The sequence below is a fragment of the Melanotaenia boesemani genome, chromosome 8, assembly GCF_017639745.1.
Source record: "Melanotaenia boesemani isolate fMelBoe1 chromosome 8, fMelBoe1.pri, whole genome shotgun sequence".
NCBI lineage: Eukaryota > Metazoa > Chordata > Actinopteri > Atheriniformes > Melanotaeniidae > Melanotaenia > Melanotaenia boesemani.
This window is the reverse complement of record NC_055689.1, coordinates 6,485,734-6,498,360: the sequence shown is the minus strand read 5'-3', so window position 1 is coordinate 6,498,360 and position 12,627 is coordinate 6,485,734. Positions and strand designations below refer to the sequence as shown.

Below are 12,627 nucleotides of genomic sequence, written 5' to 3'. Positions count from 1 at the left end.
CTGTTTAAAATGGCGTTATGAAGCACCACCAAGAAGAAAGAACATAAACTGTTGGATGACGCCAATCTTCTCCTTTGTTTGAGTCATGTTTTGGTTATAGGCGAATCTTTTGTGACGTCAGTGTTTACCTTTTGCCGCATTGCATCACGGTATTGGGTGGCAAGAAGCTGCATCTGTTAGCTGGATTTCTTTGCGTTTGGAGTTTGAGGGCGATCTACTACATGGTTCACTCGTGTTGTGTGATTGGCTGTACGGCTCGTTGGGGGCCCAACAAAAAGTTTTTCCGCATTCCCACCGAAAAAAGAAGGAAATGGTTACGTGCTATGATACGTGCTTTGATACCTGCAAGCCTCACTGGTACACGCAGCTGTTGTAAGTCCTATCCTGACCGCTGTTTCTACTTTAAACATTAAAGCTGCTACATGACTGCATGTTTCTCCTAGACTGGATTTGAAAGAAAAATTTTGTAAGATGTTATGATCGTTTTTCACGATAGACCAAACGCCATTTAAATTATAGTTAACAGGACCAATAAAATTGAAAAACAGTCATTAGATTTAAAATAAAAAATTCAAAGGCACTGATAAATAAAGCCTTACCCGGCTTTGCAGTCGCAGTGACATGTGATTATTTCACCGGTTTCTTGGGCGATCACCCACGGAAGATGCGAATCACGCTGTGACTCTGCTTGGCCGGGTCTGACCTCCGCTTTGAGCACGACCACTGATTTTTGTTTCACCGAAAAGATTGGCGCAACCTTTCTTGAAACAAAATAGTTATAAGCTTCGAGGCTTTTAAAAGCTTTTAACTTCTCGTGGGTGAAGGGTCCAGGGCTTTCAACTAAATAAGAATAAATATCTCCCCAGCACATCTGTGGCCAAGATGCAGGTGAGTCAGACCAGTATTTTTCGTCATCCCAGACTTCATATGGGCTTTGTATTTGTTCGATTTTGTCTGCAACACAAATTTTTAGTTTCTCTCTAAACCTCCTCTGGTCTTCGGAGCTTAGCGTACTTATATAATTTGGATTTCGCCCGCTTACTTTCTTGTTTATGCTAGCAGGTTCCGCCATCTCAACAGGTCTTCTTGCCACCCAACCACACGCGCATGCGCAAAAAGATGTAAACAAAGATTCGCCTATACCTTAAGGAAGGCGCTACACTGTGATGTTGTCATGCTATTTCGTAGCTGAGGCATCTATCGCTATCCGGCTGATACTCCACCTCTCAGGTAAGGTTATGGTTGCAGCTGGGAATGCAACAGGATTACAGTTTACAAAACATATCAGTACCCTAACCGTCCTGTCCCGTACCCGTTGGTGGAAACCATGCTTTAGAGACAGAGCTGTTGACAGGAAATTCCCTTCAAGTATGTAAGGGTCCCTCTATAAGGATTAAGAGGTGGAGTGGCCAGGCAGACTGACTACTTGGACTTTGGCAAAGATGTGTGCTGAGTGAAGACTATATACCCCCCTGTCATAGCATGATGGAAATTACAGAAATTTATGATTTTATGTCCAGTAAATATGGGTCTGAGTGCATTGAATGTTGTTCTTAATGGATTAAAATGACTGAGTTTCCTCAGGGAGGCTCATTCAGTCCAGCAGAAAGTGATAAAGTCAGAGTAAGTGTTGATAATGAAGAAGTAAGATTTAGAGGGAGAAGTGACTCTAAAGGCTTTAAATAGGCTGGAAAAGCACAGACAGTGCTTGGCAGAATGGCAAGAGTAGGCAAATAAAGCAAAAGGTAAAAATTGTAGGACCAGACTGTGTGAAATATTTTGTGAAAGAAAAAGGGGAGAAAAAAAAAAGTTCTCAAAAGGGATGCTGTTGATCTAACAGAAACAGAGCCAATAACTTTTGAGTTGCCCTAGCTCAAAAAGGTTCTTTTTTCAAAGTGCTGTTCTCCTGTTTTTGTTACATTTTCATATAATTTCTTGGGGGTTAAGTTAAGTTTTGTTTTGGTGGCAATGCTTGGTCTTTTTAATTTAAATTTCACCTCATGACTTAGGTATGCTACATGTTAGAATTGGAGCTTCCTGTGTGCACAGATCATCTGTAATACATGTATTTCATGATGCCAAACTCATTACAGTTGGCTCTGTAATGCTATCCTCTACCAAAACAGAACTGAAAAGGGAAAATATCCAGAAAAGTGAACAGAGGTGTACAACTACATGGAAAGATATGAAAGCACATATCTGTAACTCAGTTTACTAAATTATCAGCTGTACTTTACAGGCGGCTTTGCCAGCTTCACTTCAGTCATTTCGCTGGCTTAATGTTTTAGTCATGGTTGTAAAACAAAAGTCATTATGGTCATTATAAAATACTATATATATATAATCCATTAATTCTGGGCTTTGATGTGGAGCAAACTGGATAAATGAAACATCTGTTCACTAGTCCTTCCACCCCTGCAGTGGACTAAGCAGGTGTATCTGAAGAACGGAAATTAACACAAACACTTCTACTGATTCTACTGTAATCTAACAAACAATTTAAGTAGCTGAATTCTGCCTTCTGCATTTGCTTGTGATCAAAACATAGATTAGCATTTTGCTAGCTACTTTGCTACAGTAAAAGTTAGCTTAAAAGTTCATCACATATAGTGAAAATTATAAAACAGCTTGCTGAAGTAAGACTGTTTTTTACTTTGTAAATTAGCTCTTAAACTCAGGGGTAAAATGTGACGAGAGATTAAATCTGATTTACAAAAGGCAAACTTTTTGCTTCACATTTGGTCTCAACACACCACAGTGATTCCTTTTCTTTCTCAGTGGGTTCATGCAGTCAGAATTGCTTACCAGTTTATTACTGGGGGCCATCTTTCGGAGGTTCTCCTGGATTTTTAACTAAGGATGGTTGGGTGGAGAAGGTTTTTAATTCTCTTGGCTTCTCCTTCTCTTGTAAGTAGAGTTGGGAGCCTTTCTTTCACAGTCTCTGCTGCCCCAGGACAATTTGTTATATTTCTTCTTTCTTATATTGCTTCTCTCTGTGTAGCCTTGATCTGGGCTTCAAGCCTTAACGTCCTTAGGGATTTTCCTCTCTTTCACTTATCAGCATTGGATTGCCACAACATGCTGTGTTTATTTCATTCATTTCTATTTGTGTCAATTTCATTGGGGCCTTCATTGATCACTGTGTGTTCAGTGTGTGTTGGTGCATAAACTCAATGGTTCTGCTATGTGACAAGACACTGTTTATATTTGAGTTTTGGTTTTAAAGTTATAGAACATATAACAAAAAAATCTAAGAGCTGATTTGAAAATGCTAGGTTGATATAAGATGAGGTATTTAGATGGATTATTGCTTGCTGAAAAGCTTTTAGTGTGAGTTTTTAGGCAAGACAAATTTATTTGCATAGCACAATTCAAAGTGCTTTACATTACAAGCATTACAGATGTTGCAAAGAAAGCATTAAAAGGTAAAAGGCAGCAACAAATAGGAAAAATCAATAAAATCATAAAATCATCAATTACATTAAAATTATTAAAAGTAGGATAAGTTAAAAGTTACAATGAAGATTTCATGCATAGGTGCATAAGAAAATACATGTTTTTAACCTGGATTTAAAAATGTCTACATTTGGTGAAAGTTTAATCTCCACTGGCAGTTTTTTCCACTTGTTTGCAGCGTAACAGCTAAATGCTGCTTCTCCATGTTTAGTCTGGACTCTGGTTTGGACTAGTTGACCAGAGTCCTTGGATCTAAGAGTTCTGCTAGGTTTATATTCACTGAACATATCACAGGTGTATTCTGGGCCTAAGCCGTTCTGGGTTTGTAAATAATCAGAAAAGTTTTAAAATCTATTCTGTGACTGACGGGAAATCAGTGTGAACATTTCAAAACTGGTGTGATGTGTTCAGATCTCTTAGTCCTGGTTAAAACTCTAGCAGCAGCACCTGGATCAGCTGAAGATGTTTAATGCTCTTTATAGGAAGGTTTGTTAAGAGACCATTACAGTAATCCAGTCTACTGGAGATGAATGCATGGATGAGTTTCTCTTGGTCTTTCTGGCAGACTAAATTTTTAATTCTGTTGATGTTTCTGAGCTGGTAAAAAAGCTTCTTGGTGAAGCTTTGATGTGGCTGCTGAAAGTCAGGTCTGAGTCTATCAACATTCCAATGTTACGAACTTGGTCAGTGATTTAAAGAGCCCAGGTCTCCAGATGTTTGCCAATGCTGACCCTCTTCTCTTTGCTACCAAACAGAATAATCTCAGTTTTTTCAGACATTGATTCAGTAAGTCTATTGGGCTGCAGTCATCTGGTGACAAAGACACATAAAGTTGTGTATCATCTGCATAACTTTGATAATTAATGCTAAAGTTCTGTAATATTTGATCCAAAGGGCGCTTATACAAGTTGAACATAAGAGGCCCAAGGACTGACCCCTGGGGGACTCCGCAAGTCATTTTAGTAAGATAAAGGGTGTCATCAGCACTAGAGAGGTAATCTTCATTTCACTTTTGTCTCCTCTGCTCTCCTGTTGCCTCCACATATCCATAACACGAAATTCCTTCTTTAACACAAATGAAGAACAGCTAAAATTGTAAAGTTTTTGTTCAGTTAACCTTGTTCAGGATAATCTGTGTTACTCTTGCCATGCAGCAAATACAGAAGACTAAATGAATAAAATAACAGAACCTTTTCTTACAGAACTACAATATCACAGTGACATATACAGTGAAAGTTTCCTTTTTACTTAATAAGATACCATCTAATTCAGTGGAGCAGGCTGATATTCATGCCTTACAAAAGGTTTGTGATTTGGAGATATATGGTTTGAGAATTAACATAATTATCCTCAGTTGTCTTTGATTTTTCTAAAGTCCTTCAAACTCTGGTTGTAATTACTTGGAGATATAAAAATATCTCTTATTCAGTAGTAAGTCAATTAAAAATATATATATGTTTACCAGTTAAAGATTTGGACACACATTTATTCAAAGTCAAAGGGTTGATGTGTCCAAACTTTTGACTGATATCTATCTGTATATCACTATTTATATATGGAGCATTTCCTTGTGCCTCTTACAGTCATTTTTCATTCTGTCTGGGTCCCCATGTCCCAGGGTTAATATCAACTGCACTGATGTGGAAACTTCAAGTTGTCTGGTGGAAAGACTTAATTTTCCACAGGAGTGAAGAGGAGAACACTAAGTCAGCTGGGGATTTTATGACCGTTGATAATGGTAGTGTGTTTTTTTTTGTTTTGTTTTTTTTTTTCAAATTGAATTTGATTAAAGTTGACCTGTCCAGGGTGTATTCTGCCCCCCGCCTGCTGCTGGGACAGGCTCCAGCTCCCGGTGACCCTGAATTGGACTAAGCCGTACAGAAAATGATGATGATGATTATTTCGATTGTAAATAACTTCAGTGATTTGTATTTCTGACTGGTTTTGCCTGCAGGAGCCCTACTCGCGTCTGACTTCACATGTTTAGCTTCAGACAGGAGCAAATCCTGCTGCCCAGTCACAGATTACACAACAGCCTCGCAGCAGATGTGGCATCTGGGATTATAATTAAAGTAATATCGCACATCAAATGAAAGCTTGTTATGTTAACATAACTGAAGAGCCTGTGGTTTACCCCATGTGCCACCCGTGGAGCATCATTGCTTATGAAATGACATAAACCATTTTTATTGTGCAATACTTGAGTGTGATGGAGATCTGAGATCTGTGTGGGCTTGTCAGACGTGTGTGTCAAGATGTGTATGGTTAAATATGCAATAAAATTTTACAGTTATTGTATTTCTTTTATTACAGTATAATCTACACATTTTCCCTCTGCTTCCAGTCTTTCATTTTTTCATATTTAAGGTCCACTAAAAGCCACTACAAAGAAGACCGGTTGTGTTTTTAGTGTCTATAAAAATTACTATTTTGATGAAAGAACCATAAAACATGAGCATGCACAACTATTCATACCCCAAAGTCAGTACTTTGTAGAGCTACATTTTGCAGTAACATCTGCAGTCTTTACAGGTGCATGCACACCAGCCATTTTGATTTTAATCCAAGTCCACTTTGTTTGGGGAATAGTGAATGGGAAAAACGGACAGAGTCTAGCTGACTGTCCTAGTGTGAATGCACTGGGATAGTCTGGAGGACTTGGTTTGATTGTGTGGGAAATGTAGAGAATTGTCATAGCTTTATTTGGTTTGTTTGCTTTCACTCTGTACTCTGTTCAAGCCAACCAAGCCATCTGGTAGACATCATGTAATTACATCAACTGCTTGTTTGGGGCAGTATTGCCCGAAACAACCACTAATAGTGTAAAAAAAAAAAAAACAGGGGGAGAAGAAAATCATCATCATCAATTGTCCAGGACAGAAAATGGAAATCCTTTGACTTCAGCTGGCTCTTTCAACACAAGTAAACAATGAAACAACAAATTTATGCCATCTTGAGGTTATTGTTCTTACTATGGTTTTCAAACCTAAGAAGGTTTTCAGGAATCTGTCCGGTATGAGCAACAGGAAGGGCAGCAAGCTATCTGACATGTTGTTCTACAATATGCTCTACATTACTTGCTCTCTTTTGGTTCACTGGATGGTCCATTTGCTTTCACACTGCAAGCAAACCACACCAGGGTTCACTTGCTAATGTATACTTGCAATGAATACTTACCCCGGGATTTAAGGCAGATCAGCATTCACTTCTTTGGTGCGAACAAGCGTCCTCACTGCTCCATATAAACCGTACTATCTGTGGAAGGGGACCAGAGTTTGGTTAAAGTGTGAATTCACTCTACATTATGTCTCTATGATCTTGGCACATGTAATCACTTGGATTTTTGCCCATTCTCCAAAGCAAAACTATTCTATCTTCTTTAAGTTGAATGGATTTTGCTGATGTTCAGAAATCTGTAAGTTATGTCTCAGATTCTCAGTTGGATTGTGGTCTGGGCTTTTCCAACATATTTAAATATTTCCCCTGAAACTACTCAGGTGTTGCTTTAGCAGTATACCTAGGGTCATTAGCTCTGTTTACATGAAACACTTTTGATCCAATCAATTGTCCAGTCAAAATAAAAATGCAACATATAAACACCTCTTCTTCAGCAGTCACCCTCTAATGGAAAGAATTTTCTATATGAGTGAGAGGGGTGGTTTAAGCCTTTCACAATCTGATTCCCAAAAGAAGTAAAATCATGTTTACACTCATTCCCATCACACTTTAAAATTCCATCTGCGGTGCATGTTCTCTATGCATGTCTGAACCACTTGGGGTTTAGGAGACGTGAGACTTGGAAAATGGTGGCAGCTGCTTCATTAAAAGGAGCATCAGTAAAGTAAGAATGTGCATGCCTGAACCATGTGGGGTTTAGGAGACGTGAGACTTGGAAAATGGTGGCAGCTGCTTCATTAAAAGGAGCATCAGTAAAGTAAGAATTGCCTGCAATAAACAATGTGGTTCCATCTCACTCATATTCCTCCAAGAGAAAATCTTCCTCTTCATCCTCTTCTTTTTCTGAATCAGTACACATTGTGAGTGTCAAAAAATACAATCTTATTAAATCTTTTCATCGTGTAAACACACACCTGATCACTTTTTCTAGCCTCCATGTAAACATGTCAGCTGTGATCTCTGATCTGACTGATTTAGGTAAAAGAAATTTTGCATTAATGCAACTTGTGTCCTGCTGGAAGCTGAACCTCCATCCCATTCTCAACTGACTGGAACAGTTTTTTTTTTCATATTTACCACCAACAATCCCAAAATTCTTACCAGTTTTCCAATTCCCGCCGATGAAAAAATGTCTTCACATCATGATATTGCCACCACCGTCCTTACCCTGGGGTGATCAGTGGTAATGCATTTTCCCCAGGCAGTGTTTCCTGAAAGGTTAAAAGACCTTTGTACATATGTTTTAAGAGTTTCTTACATGCCTTAAACCTAACCATTTATGTATGTTTGATTCTTCTTCTGTTTGTTTTACAAACTGTTATCACTTTATTCAACCGGGGTTACATCATGTCGGTTCAATGGATTTGCCTGCAGAAGAGCCATACAGAACTTAAAATTAAAAGGCCACTTTTCTCTACCACATTGCATAAAGATATTTTATCACTTCATCATTGAAATTTGAATATATATATGTATATAATGTCTGACCAGTCATTGTTTTGCCTTTTGTCTCACTCCTGACACATCAGTAGCAGAATATTAATCCTGTTGATAAAATAAACATTGACCAGACTTTAGTATTCAGAGCAGCATTTTTCTTTGAACAAAGAGGGGAAAGGTAAAATGAAAAATCCAATAAGACAGGGGACAAAAAAGCCCTGCCTGGCTGTGATATGTAAATTCATTAAACCCAACTGATACTCACCAACCAGTCCTCTGACAGGGACTGATGTCTGTCATTGTAATGGATCAATTTTTTTAAGTCCTCTTCTCATTTAGATGTAATTTGTGCATAGTTTTGTATTCATCTCACTACACTTCCAGGATAGTTTTGCTGCACATTTGATAAACTTTTTAAATGTTTCTCCTTTTTACAGACAGAACAGTCTCTTGCTGTGAGGAGATTTCGCTGAACTTGAGCTGAAACCAAAGAATTTAATCAGTGTGGGTGAGGACAGAGGCTAATTAAAGATGATGGGTGGACTCTTTGCCATCTTTAAATCTCACTTCTTCAGAGCATGCTCTGAATAATGTTTCCCAAATAACTAGCGGTAACTTCATGTGGTTAAATGGATATTTTTAATCTAAATTAACTGAAAGCTTACTTCTATTGTGCACACAGTAGAAATCTTTGGTTTTTTTATAGGCTTAACACATTAAGAGTCAATGTGTTTTCTGGGTAGATTAGTCGCCTTCAGAAAACATGTAAACACCATAAACTCTGCCACTTGTGTTCATAACTGCTGCTACATGCTTTACATAATGTACCTTTTATTTGTATCATTTTTCCATCCATCCATCCATCCATCCATGCATCCATCCATTTTCTACCGTCTATCCGAGTTCAGGTTGGGAGGGCCAGCTCGCCCAGGGGGATCCCAAGGTGTTCCCAGACCAGCCAAGAAATGTAAACTCTATAGTGTGTACTGGGTCTTTCCTAGGGTCTCCTCCCGGGGGAAGCTGCCTGGAACACCTCACCAGGGAAATGTCCAGGAGGCATCCTAACCAGATGCCTAAGCCACCTTACCTGGCTCCTCCTGATGCAGAGGAGAAACGACTGCTCTGTGTTACAGTCTGTCCTGCCACTCCTCCAGCACTCCCCTGTTCTGCCGCTCCTCCATTCACTCCTCACTTCCCTGATCCTCCACACCAGTTCCAGATCCCCTCATCATAATCAAGTCAACCTGCCACACCTGTTCCCCATTGACTCTCCGGTCCTTATATACTCCACCAGTTCAGTTACTCCTTGTCGGACCTTAAACCACACTCCTATTGGACTCACTCCCTCTCCGTTCCTGGCCTCTTCAACCCCGTTACCTCTTCTCTGATCGGTATCAGTATGATTCTTGTTTTGAGTTCTGTTCAATAATAAAGTTATTTATTATTAAAATAAACATTCCCTGTCTCCCTGGAGTCCTTGTGTAACACTCTGAGCCGCTCCCCGATGACCAAGCTTCTCACCCTATCTCTAAAGGAGAGCTTTGCCTTTTTGTTAAGCTTCTTCTTTAACACGACAGACCAATGCAGAGTCTGCATCATTGCAGACACCACACAGATCTACCTGTCGATCTCACATTCCATCCTTTTCTCACTCATGAACAAGACCCCAAGATGCATGAATACCTCCACTTGGGGTAGGATCTCATTCCTGACCTGGGGAGGACACTCCACCCTTTTCCGGCTGAGGACCATGGTCTCTGATTTGGAGGTGCTGATTCTCATCCCAACCGCTTCACACTCGGCTATAAATCGCTCCAGCAAGAGCTGAAGATCACAGCCTGATAAAGCCAACAGAACCACATTATCTGTAAAAAGCAGAGAACCAATCAAACCAACCAACCAAATGAGCTTTTTTTTTTTTTTACCCTGTCCTGTCCAGCATCCTAACATACAGAACGGCGGTCTGTGTGCCACATTTTGCCGGACAGATTTGCTCTACCAAGGGAGACTTGTTATATAAATGGCTGCCCTTGATGTTTGGAATATTTTTATTATTTTATTATAATCTTATTTTCTTTAGTCTTAATATGTCAGTGCCGAACCTGACAGGGAGACAGAGGATGAGAGAAAAAAGAAAAGGAAAGAATTGAAATGTGGAAAAACGCCCTCGTGTTCCTACGCCCACGTGTCCTGGGACGTGTTCGGGGCTGCGAGGGATGGGGGTTCGGTACCTGCCAGGAGTCCTGTGTGGGGTGCTGCTGGGCGCCGTTTGCCCTGGGGGCAGTCCTCAGTGCCGCATCAGGGGGCTAGTGAGACCCCTAGAAGGATGTGGGTAGGTGTGCAAATGTGGAGATGGTCGGGTCTGGGCCTGCCTTCCCTTGGCCTGTCTGGGCTGCCCGTGGTGGGGTGGGGGGTAAGTGGGGGGACCTGCAGACATGTCCTTGTCCCTGGGGTACCTACCCTTGGATCTGTGGGGTGCCTGCCCTGTGTGCGGCCTGCGCCGCAGCACCCCCATGCTCGCTGGGCCAGCTCATTTCGCCCTGGGCTGCTCGGTGCCCCTGCCCCGTTGCACCGGGGGGCTCCAGTCTGGGGGCCCCTCTGCTCTGGGCTAAGTGGGGCCACTACTTTCTCTGCTTTGGCTGTCCTGGGCTCTGCGCTCTGTGGACCTGCCAGGCATTTGGGGTCTCAGGCTCCCCCCTGTGTCCTCCTGATGTGTTGGGGTGCAGCGTGGTCACAGCCCCCTTGCAAGTACACGTTTCATCCTTGTTTCATGGTCACACCTACATGTTCACGTTCACACATGCATGCTCATAAACATGCTCATCTCTCTATCCACTTCCAACTAGATATTGCTTATGTTTGTGTGTTGTGTGTCTCTCTACAGGTATGTTTGATGACAGTTGTACTTTTTCATATCATCATTATCCTATTTTCTTTATGTATCATGTAGTATTGTGGTAGTTTATATTGTTTTTGTGAATACTGATGTGGTTTAGGCAGCCTAGACAACTTTTATTTCCAAAGGAGCTTTTTAAGTCATATTCCATGGCCTCAATGAGACTCCTCCCATGCCCGTGTTTTTTTTCGTTATTTTACATTTAACGAGATGCTTAGTCCATGGCAGGGCAGGCCTGAGCATGCAGCAGCATCCGTGTCTTTATTTTCCAAGTATTGTATTCATTTTCATACTTTCTCACCACCTCAATCAGCTGTTAATTAAGGCCTCAAAAAAAGGCCAAAAGCCAGTCCAACAAGGCACACAGATCTACAGAAATTATTATTGTTGTATAGTTCCCTGATTTTTGTCTTGGTTTCACTTCCTTTGTGTAGTTGAGTTGTTTCCTGTTTATGGTAAAGTTTCTGTTGGTACTTTGAAGCCCTATACCTTCTTTTACATTTTGTTACTCCTGAATGCTATATTTTATGTTTAAACCTGCACAAAATGAGACAAAATGATTCTTATGTCTTGCTGCCGTGTATGTGTCAAAATTTTGGTTGATTCCACCAGATCTCACTCCAAGGATTATTGGAAAGATGGCAGCCCTGTATAAAGGTACAATAAAAATGAGGATCTGGTTAGCCTTTCCTTGGTATGAGCTCATGAAAGAGAAAGATTTTAAAAGGGATGTGGAAGTTGCCAGCTTTCTCCTCGACAAGTAAGTCAACCGTACATCCTAAATTAGCCTAAAGCTAACTTTTTCATTTGGTTTTGTTAGACAGTGTTGCTCAGTACCATGAGCAGCATAACAGTGATTTCTGCTAAAACACACCAGCCTCATTAGTACTGCTATTAATATTACTGTTATTATTCAAATGAATTCTGATATCTACATGCTGTACAGCATTTATGTGAATGCTGTAAATCCTAATATTACTGCATACCTGTGCACACCACTACAGTTATTATGATAACGACTACACACCTGGACCATCTTTATTTTCTGATCTTATTTATTCTCTGTTCAGTTTTTAAATCTTTAACCTTTTTAGCACTTGCTGCTGTAAACAATTTTATTTCCCCAGTGTGGGACTAACAAAGGACTTATCTCATCTTATCTTATCTAAAAAGATAAACTTGTACTGATCATGTCTGTTTTGAAGAATAATTTGAATCAAATGTCAAATTCAGTGTATTTACTGACTCTGTCATCACATCATAATCCATCATTAATGTATGATGTCCTGCTTTTTCACAACATCCTGCTGAAAAATAAGCACAGCATATTCTCTAAAAAGCTCTTTGCACACAAGTCTTGACTTCACTTTCTGTCTCCATTTCTAAATTTTATGTAGCTTATAAGACAGAGTTTAACTCTCACGTACCAGGTGTGTGAGGAACCTTCTGAGTAGAGCTTGATCTGGATTCATCTGTGTGAAATGACCGAACTGATGAGTATCCCTTCACAATGCTGAAAACAAAGTTCATACATCTCTCACATCAAGGTTGGTGTAATGTAATGTCAGGTGGGAGTCCAAGCAATCCTGCAAATTCTTAAATTGATCCAAAACACTGTGGTCAGAAAACACACTGATTCAGCCAAGAGATTTATATAT

At 40.2% G+C, this 12,627-nt stretch overlaps 1 long non-coding RNA gene across 1 annotated transcript; it reads right to left on the bottom strand.

Moving 5' to 3' along the window:
• Window positions 1–766: 766 nt before the first annotated feature.
• LOC121644657 lies at window positions 767–6,613 on the bottom strand. Its single transcript, XR_006011302.1, has 3 exons — window positions 6,603–6,613; window positions 6,529–6,536; window positions 767–1,143 (listed from the first exon to the last, which is right to left on the bottom strand). It is a non-coding gene; the product is annotated as an uncharacterized LOC121644657 (long non-coding RNA).
• Between the last annotated feature and the right edge of the window lie 6,014 nt (window positions 6,614–12,627).